At 36.5% G+C, this 12,410-nt stretch overlaps 1 protein-coding gene across 1 annotated transcript in view; it reads right to left on the reverse strand.

Moving 5' to 3' along the window:
* LOC121416776 overlaps positions 1–12,026 on the reverse strand; it is a 53,971-nt gene extending 41,945 nt beyond the window's left edge. Inside the window, exon 1 of the mRNA XM_041610251.1 lies at positions 11,635–12,026. The gene's annotated coding sequence lies outside the window, so the exon portion shown is untranslated. The remainder of the gene's footprint in view (positions 1–11,634) is intronic.
* Between the last annotated feature and the right edge of the window lie 384 nt (positions 12,027–12,410).

Raw genomic sequence — 12,410 nt, forward strand, 5'->3', positions numbered from 1 at the left:
CGGTAAAATTAATGCACAATACAACATGGATAGCGCCTGTGCTGGAAGAACCTTTTTAAGTTTCTTGATGACACCGATATTTCTTGCAACAGTTTTACATTGTTGATACGAAAAAGATTTAAAAGCAATTCAAATGTTTTGATCTGGATTCGTCATTAAATCTAATAAACTTTTAACTTAAAAATTCTTCATACATGTAGTAAGCCAGCAACTTATTCAACACACTATTGCCTACATGTATGTTATTAGAAAATTAGAAGAAAAAAATTCTAAGAACAACCAGAGCTTGGAATTTATTGGATCCTACTCTAATTTAAAGAACAAAATATATGTAGAAAGTTTCAGAGCAGCACTCTGACCCACATGAAAGCAGCACGCTGGCGATTCACCGTCTACAGCCCCCGGGGGGGCCACTTACATTGACGAGTGGATACCATGCGCGACCAAAAAAACACGTAAAAAGGATGTCCTTTTCGCGATAGGGCACGTTACGTACGTAACGTGATAAGGGTGTCAAAAACACAAAAATAATGAAAAAAGGGTATCTATTTCGCTAGGAAAATTACGTGTTTAGGGTCGAATTTGCGGGGATGATAAAACAACATTAAAATGTTTTATAAAGGATGTCCTTTTTGCCCCAACACTACGTGTTTAGAGTCCTATTTGCGCGAGGTGTAAAAGGTGGGGTCGTACTAAACCAAATAAGGTAAAGCCGACGACCGAAGGACCCGTAACAATAAAACATTCCTGTACTTGTTTAGGGGTTCATTTCAGGGAATATTTGCCAAGAGTATCGTTTTGTTTCCAATACTTGTTAAGGGTAGGGTTTCACACGCCAATACTTGTTAAGGGGTGCATTTTCAGAATATGGAAATTACGTGTTTAGGGTGCTTTTCGAGACCCCATGGTCGCGCATGGTATCCACTCGTGAATGGAAGTGGCCCCCCCGGGCTACAGCCCTACCGGTAACTTCAGAAAGTTACCAGTTATTAGCTGAGACCAGTAGTACAGGCGCTGATCAGAAAATTGGGATCGTCCCAAGTTTACAGGGACTGTCTCAGTTTTCAAAGATTTCTCATCACGAGAAATCTATGAAAGTTCATTCACTCACCTGTCAAGTGCCGACATCAATTGTGTGTGCTAGTTAAAAAGGTTCCGGGACAGCCCGACCACCGGACAGCCCGGCCTGGACAGCCCGACACGCTGCCCTGGACAACTCGTCCCGGTTGAGTTGTCCAGGGTTGGCTCTGAATCGGACAACTCGACCACTTGAATTCTTCTTCAAAATTTCATTAAATAAAATTTCAAACTTTACTTCAAAAGTATTATCCCGCATAATCCATGTTTCTTCAATACATTCTCGACAGTAAAATTTACATTTCAGTACATTTTGAGCTATTTTGAAAGAAAATAAAACGAGAAAAATCCGATACTGCCGGCAAGCTGTGTTCATTCAACTTACAACTAGCAAATGAGTTGATTTTTCCGTCACTTTACATATTTTAATGGTGAGTGTGTGCTATTTTGTATTTTCATATTCCATTTTCACATTTCCTATACTTATTTAAAGTTATTGCATTTCACAAAACTGATACTTAATGCAAACTTTTTGAGATAGTTCACCTGGAAAGGACATCGATGCGGTGCTTCGCCTCGCCGGCCAGCTGGGCGACCGGCTGTGCTGTGATTGTGACTGAGTGAGGCAGTCAGCTCAACTACATGTAGCTATGCGAGGTCGATCTTACTTGTTTTAGTTAATTTTCCGTCTCTTGACATATTGCCCATTTTCCAGTGGCGAGAGTGTGCTATTTTTGTATTTGTACGCTTCTTCCACTTATTAAACAGGGTTTTTTTATGTCACTAAATAAAAGGAAATAGATTTGAAAATGTCTCGGTAGCCGGCATACCGGTTTTCATTTCATGTAGGAAAGTGTCATTGTTTATTTTTGTTCTTAAATAACTATCACAATTTTTTATTGTTTTCTAAGTTTTGAAGAGCAGGGGGGAGGGAAACAACTGACAATAGATTGGGTATTTATAATTATCAAAATTGAATAGTTTATTGAATAATAATAATATAGGATATTTATATTGCGCACATATTCACCTTGTTAGGTGCTCAAGGCACTCCTATATTACCTTAAAAATGAAATGTATTCTGCTGAAATTGAAAAAACTTAACTTTTTATCAAAATCTAAAGACTTGCTTTTCGTTTTTGATTGCTGTCGCAGCTTTTTTAATGCAACTTCCATTGGTAACTGTGGGTCTTCTGGAGGATACAAGCACTTGTGCTGTACCAGGGATGAGAAGAGGTTTCATATACTCGACAAATATTACCGATTTCCAATGTCTTGGGCATCAGAGCGGCAGTCCCCTGATCGATGAGGTAAATACAGCTTTATAGATAAGTGAAATTTAATTTCTTGGGGTATTTTCGAATTTTTAAAAGAAAGAAAGGACAATTGAATTGGATAATTAATTCACTTTTTTTTTCTTTATACATCTTGAATTGAACAAAAAATTTACTTATTTTACTTATAGGTTTCATAGAAGTTGTAACATTTCAAATTATTTTTTGGGTATGGTAATGCGAAATTTATGTGGATCCTTTATGTTATGTAAATCTTCAAGAAGATACCAGATATGGTTCTAGTGTGTTTAGCAAATTAACTTAACTTCGATATATCAAAATTGTATTTGCTTCTAAATTGTTAAAGACAAGGTGAAGATTGAAAGTGGTCGAATTTGTTTTATTATCAAGAGGTGCAGACTGCAGATCTTCAAATATTTGAAATTACAATAATTTTGTCAATAATTCATTTCATACTTCATTTCATCTTTCCAGCTGTTTGACTTAGTTGAGACATGGATTGCAAACCGTACTTACATGTAGCTTGTTTTTATTTACAAAACAAACTTGTAAGGAAGTGCTGAAAGGACAAGTCCACTCCAACAAAAAGTTGATTTGAATAAAAAGAGAGAAATCCAACAAGCATAACACTGAAAATTTCATCAAAGTCGGATGTAAAATTAGAAAGTTTTGACATTTAGAAGTTTCGCTTAATTTCACAAAACAGTTATCTGCAAATCCTTGCTGGTATGCAAATGAGGAGACTATGACGTTATCCACTCACTATTTCTTTTGTATTTTATTATATGAAATATTCTAATTTTCTCCTCATTGTCAAGTGATAACTGTACAACGATTAATTCCTCCCTGAACATGTGGAATTATCATTGTTTAATGCTAATATGGTTCAGTCAAGTTAGTCCTTATTGTCAAATCAAATCTATTAAAAACTAGAATTTAATTCGTCATGCGGACGAATTAGGTGGTCTGTCATGATTTTTCATTCGGAGTCGGGCTAATGTATAAAATGAATCACTTAGATATGATTGATAATCTTGATTCTAGACATCCTAAGAATAAATTTTGACCATTGCTCAATGTGATTATTAATGTGGTGATGACAACCGTCAGACATACATATTCACACAGATCATGACTATATATATTGATGGATGGCGCGATGGATGGATCAAGTGATGGATTGAGAGATAAATGATAGGTGGTTATATTAATAAAACATAGATAGACAGACATATAGATAGATTGATATAGAAAGATAGACATATTCAATAGATATATATAATAGAAATAGACAGATAGATAGATAGATAGATAGATAGCCAGACAGACCGACATACATATAGAAAGATAGATAGATAGACAGGCAGATAGATGGATGGATATATAGAAAGATAGATATACATATCTAAACAGATAGGTATATTATATTAGACACAGAGATAGATAGACAGATACATATGCAAAGTAGGTAGATAGACAGATAGACATATATATGGATAGATAGAGTGAGAGAGAGAGACATATTCAAACATGTAGATATATATTTGACAGAGAGATAGACATATATGTCATGTAGGTAGATAGATAGACAGACAGATGGATGGATTGATAGATAGATAGAAAGAAATATACATAGATTTATAACAGATAGCGGATGGACGGATATGATTAGATAGATATAATATGAAAAAAAAGTGATTATAATCTGTTTTATTTTGCAATATTTTAGCTATTATTTATTAGAATTGTTATAATTGATCGTGCGCAAGATATTAAAAAAAATCATGTTCACCCGCGGACTCAAACCCCTGCCCGCATGATTGAATGAGATGCAAGTCTGACGCCTAACCGATTGAGCTAGAATATTTCCCATAGACTTTACACGTAAGCAATTTTGAGAATTACAATTCCAATATTGCAAGTGAAAAACGGGCATGATCCCGGCATCTGATCAAAAAGTGGAGGGCTTATTACCGAAAGCCCAGAATCTCAGCTATAACATATTAAAAGCTCAGGCAAAACTGACAAGAAGAAATGGAGATATGGCTCACGAAATAGAGGAATGTCGAATCTAGTTTTGAGAAAAAGTCATGTCCCATAGAGATTACACGCAAAATACATGTGATATGAAAAAAAGCAATTATAATCTGTTTTATCTTGCTAAATTTAAACTTTTATGCCTTTTAATCATCATAAAGGATCATGTAAGAGGTGGCAAAAAGAAAAAAAAATTGAAAAAAAAATCATCTCGTTCACCCCAGGACTCGAACCTCCGCCCTCGAGAAAGCAAGTCAAATGCGTTATCCATTGAGCTACGATATTCCCCATAGAGATTACACGTAAGCAATTTTGAGAATTACAATACCAATTTTGCAAGTGAAAAACGGGCATGATCCCGGCATCTGATCAAAAAATGGAGGGCACATTCCGAAAGCATAGGATCTCAGCTACAACATACTAAACGCTCAGGGAAAACCGACAAAAAAAATGGAGATATGGCTCACGAAATAGAGGAATGTCGATTCTAGTTTTGAGAAAAAGTCATGTCCCATAGAGATTACACGCAAAATGAGGAAAAATGACATGCCTCTTTTCATCGCTGTTTTACGCAATGATGCGTTTCTCAAAACGAAAATTCATGTGTACTTAAGAGAAAGAGTACATTCTAATCTACAACATATCGAAATCTGGGCGAAAAACGATCTATATTCGAGAAGTTACAACCAAATTTGCATAAATTTGATGACGTCATTTTTGAAAAAATGAAATTTTTAGTTTAGGCGCCATTTTGATGACGTCATGATCAAATTGAGGGACATTGGTGACATGAAATCAAATCTACAACTCATACTCTATCGATATATGAAAAAAAAATTGGGGGTCAATGGACTATTTAAAGAGCTACAGTGAATTTTCAATAGGCATGTTTTTGCCCATATATGGCCTATAGTGAGAGCTCGCGCGCACACGTGCTGCAAAGTTTAACGGGTGTTAATTTCGTTATTAATGGTTGTAGAAGGTTGATCAAGGTATCAAATTGTTCAGAATTTTATTATCAATGCAATGATGTAAAAAAAACGGTGTTTCTGTGTTGCGTTAGGGCGTTACGCGCGGAAGCGCGCGCGCAAATTTTTGAAATGCTTAAAATGACCTGAAACGTACCCAAAAAATTTTATAGGCCATTTAGAGAATTTTTTTACCTTTGACGCGCGCGTACGCGCGCGTCATGACCTTTACATGACCTTTGATGACATTGACAGTTGACCTTTGACCTGAAGTTAATGTCATGTAAATATTGTTAATTTTTGATAATTGATAATGAAGATATGATCAAATGAAGAATTTTACAAAATGGCGCGTAGATGACGTCATCATGACCATATGACCTTGAAAAGCTTAGTTTGCCGTCTCTATGATAGATTCTATATATGACGAAAAAATCAGCAAAATTGATTCAGCCAATTCCGAGAAAAGTTGGCGACAAACATAGGTGCCAAGAATAAAGAAAGAAAGAAATAAAGAAAGAAAGAAATAAAGAAAATTCTGACGAAATCAATAGGTGATCTGTCATAGACAGACCACCTAAAAATGAAATATTTATTATTCAAACAATAAAAAAAGAAATAGTGAGTGATGGGCATCATCGTCTTATTCACCTATTTGTGCATATCCCTGTTTTGTGAAAAATAAGCACAAATTTAAAATAACTTTCTTATTTTACATCCGATTTTGATGAAATTTTTAGCACTATGCTAGTTTGATTTTCTCTATGTATTCAAGTTAGCATTTTCCTGGGGTGGACTTAACCTTGAAAGAGACCTCTGTAAGTTAAGGTTACGTTAGTTGTCATGGTAATCAAATAATGCAATAAATTTTCAAATGTATTTTCTTAAATCAAAAGGGGCAATTAATAATTATATGTTAATTTGTATGGTTACTATTTAAGATTGTCTATATTGTTACATTTGCACCCAAAGCAGAGGATATTGTTCTCAATCGGAGTTACAAATCAACAAATATAGTATGGGCCCACATGAATATGTGAATATGTACTAATAATATACAAATATAGCAGGCTTTAAGGAAGTATAGCAGGAATTATTTGTCTGAAGTTGGACTGGCAATTGCTTTTTATACTAAGAGGCAAAAGTATGACTGGGCACACATGAATTTGTGAATATGTAAATAGTAAACAAATATATGGTGCACTATTTGATTTTCTTTATGTATGTTTTTTTCTTTCAACAGCATAACAAGACCATTTTTTGTTATGCTATACTGTTTGTAAGATATGACAGAAAATTATGTGTTACTTAGTAATTTTAGTTGGGATCAAGTTTATCACATTGTTACATAGAAAATAAAGAGTCTACTAAAAAAGTATTGTGAATATTGGGTTCTATTACTCCCATGTATTTTTTTCTGCTGAACATTTCATCTTTAAGTGCTGTGGTGATTACATGGACAGTTTGGGAGAGATGAAGTTGAAGTTGAAATTGGAGGGATGGAGACGATGATATGAAAAGGATGGTTATGAAAAGTGGGTTGGAGATTAAAGGAAGGATGGAAATGAGAGGAAGGATAGATATGAGAGGAATAGATGATGAGAGGAGGGATTGAAATTATGATGGAAAAGATGGAGGTGATGACGATGAGAGAGAGAGAGATGAAGCTGAGAGGAGCAGAGATGAGGAGGCGATGGAGATGAGGGGATGTAGAAGAGGAATGGAACATCATCACCAGTTCACCACCAACATCATCTCTATCATCGCCACCATCACAATCGTCACAATCATTGCCATCACCACCACCATCATCATCATCATCATCATTACCATAATCACTATGCTATCATCATCGCCATCATTATCATTACCATTATCTTAATTATCATCATCATCACCACAATCGTTATCGATATATTCATCGCCATCATTATCATCATCACCATAATCACTATGCTATCATCATCGCCTTCGTTATCATCACCATCATCATCATCATCATCATCACCATAATCACTATGCTATCATCATCGCCATCATTATCATCTCCATTATCTTAATTATCATCATCATCACCACAATTGTTATCGCTATTTTCATTGCCATCATTATCATCATCACCATAATCACTATCGCTATCATCGCCATCATGATCTTAATCCCCATCATCACATTGTCATTCAACATCATCACCAACATCATTGTCACTATCATTGCCACCATCAATATCACAATCATTGCCATCACCACCATCATCACACCAACATCATCACCAACATCATTGTCACTATCATCACCACCATCAATATCAAAATCATTGCCATCACCACCATCATCATCACACCAACATCATCACCAACATCATTGTCTCTATCATCACCACCATCAATATCAAAATCATTGCCATCACCACCATCATCATCACACCAACATCATCACCAACATCATTGTCTCTATCATCACCACCATCAATATCAAAATCATTGCCATCACCACCAACATCATCACACCGACATCATCACCAACATCATTGTCTCTATCATCACCACTATCAATATCACAATCATTGCCATCAACCCCAACATCATCACACCAACATCATCATCACCACCAACATCATTCTCATCCATCATCATAATCATCGCCATCACCACTATCATCATCGCCATCATTATTATCACCATAATCTTCATCATCATATCACCATCATCGCCACCATCTCTACCATCATCATCACAACATCATCATTATTGTCATCGTATCACCAGTATAATCACCATCATAATCATCATCAGCGTCATCATGATCACCAATATCATCATCACCACCATCATCACCGTCATCACCAATGTTCATCATTATCATCATCATAAACATCATTATCATCATGACCATCATCGCCATCGCCACCAACATCCTTTCCATCATCTCAGGAATATTATTGAGAACCTCTTGGAAATGATGCAATCCATTGACTAGATCTCATCAGTGCATGAAGTAGCTGGGTTTGTTTAGCTTTGGTGCACTGGGGGTCTTGAACTTTGGTTGGGGGCACCAAGATAAATATGTTGTGGGGATAGTTCTGCAGACCAAAGTTTAAGAAAATCATAATTTCATTCTCAAAAACACGATTAGTTTATCTCAAAAGGCCTAAAGTAGGACCGTCACTCTCTTCTCCTTTCTCTCGCTTTTTCTGTCTTCATTTTCCCCTTCTTTTTCCTTTCTCCCCCATTCTCTGTTTCATTCACTCTGTCTTTCCACTTTTTCTCTTCTTTTCCTCCTTTTTTTCTTTTCTTCAGGCGCGTTTTTTTTTTGGGGGGGGGGGGATTAAAGCCACCCCCCCAAAAAAATCGCTCAAGCCCTACCAAGATTTTTCGACCCCAAAGAAAAATAATCGTTATATATGTGGGTCATATTATGTATTAATGAACTATTCCATTCATGTCATCAAGTGCTCTAGAATCAATTGAGTTTTTACTATTCACATTCTTCAAAGATTTTCTCCCTGGTCACCACATTCCCTCATAACATTTTCAAGGGTGTCATTGATATTAAAACCTTATCCCCTGCCATGTTCTATCCATGTAGGAGTGCAAAATTGATGTTTAAACTAAGGGGAGGGGGGTTGATGTTTGAACTAGGGGGTGCCAAATGATTACCAAGAAATTGACTGATTAGGCCGATGATGATTTATTAAATAATTTATTGAAAAAATGAATGTTTGATCAAGCATATTTCAAATTGATTGAGTTGATTTATTGATAAATTTTTGACAAAAGATTGAAAGGTAAAAGTTGATGCCCCAATTTTTGGAACTTATCATTAAATTCCGAAAATTCTTCTCTGGACTTCATACGTACATGTAATAGCAGTCAGTCTCTCAACAGAAGGGGAGGGCAGGTGAGAGGGAGGTGGGGGGGGGGGGGCTAAATGTTCTGTTTAACCTTATTCCATCAACCTACTTTTCCCACCTAAGTTCCATCTCACCCCCTATTCTCCCGACTCCCATAAACACATTGCTGAGATCCACATAATAAAGTTAAAATGCTGCCCCAAAAAATGCAATGTGTGTTGAACTTCACTCATGCATTAAAGTTCAATTTAATAATTTATGAAATTTGCTTTAACAACCAAAACTTGCCATGATCGATCATCAATTTATCACAACACCCTTAACTTTGCAGGTTCTAACGGATTTGCCTTTCAAAAACTGACTGAAATTGGAAGGCTTTTTCCTGCCCAGACTAATTTTCATACCCTTTGTTTAAGTGGGAAGTGCTCGATCAACACATTTTGGTGTCATTTGAAAGTTGGCTTTATTGACTTCCATATGTAGGTCCCCCCCCCAGTGATATATTTTTTATTCGGCAGCCATGTCAAAAGTTGATAGTTTTTTTGGGAGCTACCATCAAGTAGATAAAACTAGTATTGTACCCAGGTCAGTCAGGGTCGTATCTAGGGGGGACATTCAGGGGGCCAAGGCACAAATAAAGAAATGAAAAAAAAGGAAAAATAATGCAAAGGAATAAAAGTGCAGAAAAGGGATACCACTGAACTGAAGGAAATTAATACCGTCTTTTGTTATTCCCATGGTAATGCCATTTCCAACACATTTAGAAAATGAATCTTGCATGTCTTTATCCAAGGATGAATATTCGTGCCACTTTTCTACAAGAATTCCAACAAACAGCTTTAGCTTGAAATATTCTTTTTTTCAAACGCAAATATGACTTCTTTAGCTGCGAGTTTGAATCTTGACATTTTACTTTCATTAATAGAACTGAAATACATCTGGTTCCCTTTTCAAAGCATTTTCAACACGCGCTGATTTGATAAGGGAGATATAAATCCTATTCATTGATTTTTACTAACAATGATTTAAATGTCATTTTCGGGTGAGAATATGTAAAGTCCATCTTAGGCAGGGTAAGAGATGAATAATGTGACATAAGTACTAGTATCTGTGTATGAAATCACAGATGAAATAATCATGATGATGATCAAGATGTTGTGGTGATGAGGATAATGATGATGTGATGAAGATAATTATGGACTGGTGATTGTTATGAGATGGAAGGTGGTGATGCTAGTGATGGTAACGATGTCGATGACGGTGGTGGTGATGTTAGCTAGCAGTGTTGATGATGTTTATGACGATAGTAGATGGTGTTGGTATTGAACAGTGGAATACAGGTGGTGGGGATCATGATCTTGGGGGTAAGAGCACCCCCCCCCCTCCCTCCAAAAAAAGAAGATAAAATACAAAAAAAAAAAATGAAAGAGAAACGAAAAGAGAGAAGAGTTTTAGTACGATGTCATAATCTATAAAAAAGAGTTTTTGTAATAAAATTTTTTTTTACTGGTTCACAATTTTTAAAAAATAACTTTGGCATGATGGGCCATGTCTTACCCCTCCAAATCTTTCACTCATTAAGCCAATGATAATGATGAAGTTTGTGGTGATGATGATGTCATAATGACGATGATGGTAATGATATTGATGATGATGAAGTTGGTGGAGGCAATTATGTTTGTGATGATGATCACCCCCCCCCTGCCATAAGTGCCATTTCATCTTTATTCCCCTGATCCCCTCTGTTTATTTTCTTTCAAAATAGCTCAAAATGCACTGAAATGTCAATTTCTCCATCAAAAACGTATTGAAGAAACATGGATTATGCAGGAAAATACTTTTGAAGTAAAGTTTGAAATTTTATTTAATAAAATTTTGAAGAATTCAAGTGGTCGAGTTGTCCGATTCAGAGCCAACCCTGGACAACTCAACCGGGACGAGTTGTCCAGGGCAGCGGGTCGGGCTGTCCGGACCCCATGCCAAAAAAACATATCAGGATTCATAACAAGATTCTGAATCCTAAATTGCCATCTAGATCTGGCCCCTCTAGATCTATGTCCTCAGGGCCAGGGCAGGGGGGGGGGGGTATTCAAAAGTGAAAAGCTGTCCCTACACCTGTACACAATTTCATTTTCTCAAGACATGACTTGTCCTGGTTTATGAGGATATCCTTGTTTTCTGGAACGATCCCAATTTTTGGAACAGCGCTTCTATCTGTTACTTTAATAGTAACGTTACTCCTGATATTATAATTTAAATACGATTTGAGAAAAATTGGTCAAGTTGGATTGTGGCCGTTGACCCTCAGCTCAGCCTCGTGGGAAGACCCCCGGCCCCTAAGGCTACAAAACAAAGGTTGGCAATTACAGCAATTAATGGAAAGAGAACATGTCGATCATCTCACCTGCATCATAACCTGCAGCTGTATTATCTGATCATTCTTCCAAGGCCCAGTCGTAGGCCAACAACCTGACGTGACTCGTGTCGTGATGAACTTGGCGAAACTAAAGTAAAGATGTCCAATTCAGAACTCGATTAGATCCATCATCCAGTCTTGCCAGTACTACTAGATCTTGTTGTTTAAGTCAACGACTGATTCTGAACATTTGATCAACATCTCAGCATTTGGACGTCTCCATGATGATGATAACAATGACCACCAGTGAACTGTCAGAGTTCCGAACTCAGTTCGGAATAGATGAGGAAGAAGAGTTTGTAGAGTACGCGGCCAATTACCAAAATGGCGAAGAGCGATGTCGTCACGGGGAATCCCCGAAAAAAACTGTTTCCTAATTGCCATACAGATGGCGCTATTTAAAATCTATGGAAGATCAAATCCCATTTTTTTTCGGGCATGTTGAGTTAGTTAACTTTCTATCCGGGGGAGGGGGCACTTCCATTCACCAGTGGATACCATGCATGCACATTTGGTTTTAAAAAGCACCCTAAACATATATTTTCCATGTTCTGAAAATGTACCCCTTAACAAGTATTGGTGTGTGAAACCCTACCCTTATAACAAGTATAAAAAATAATAAAAATAAACGGTACCCTTGACAAGCATTCCTTTACGGGTATGGTCTGGGCTGAAAATTTCACCAAAATCAGATAACAAAATTATTGAATTTTTAGATTTTATCAATATTTTTTTGAAAACATTTATATGCACACCGCCATGAA

Source organism: Lytechinus variegatus, chromosome 6, assembly GCF_018143015.1.
Source record: "Lytechinus variegatus isolate NC3 chromosome 6, Lvar_3.0, whole genome shotgun sequence".
Classification (NCBI taxonomy): Eukaryota; Metazoa; Echinodermata; class Echinoidea; order Temnopleuroida; family Toxopneustidae; genus Lytechinus; species Lytechinus variegatus.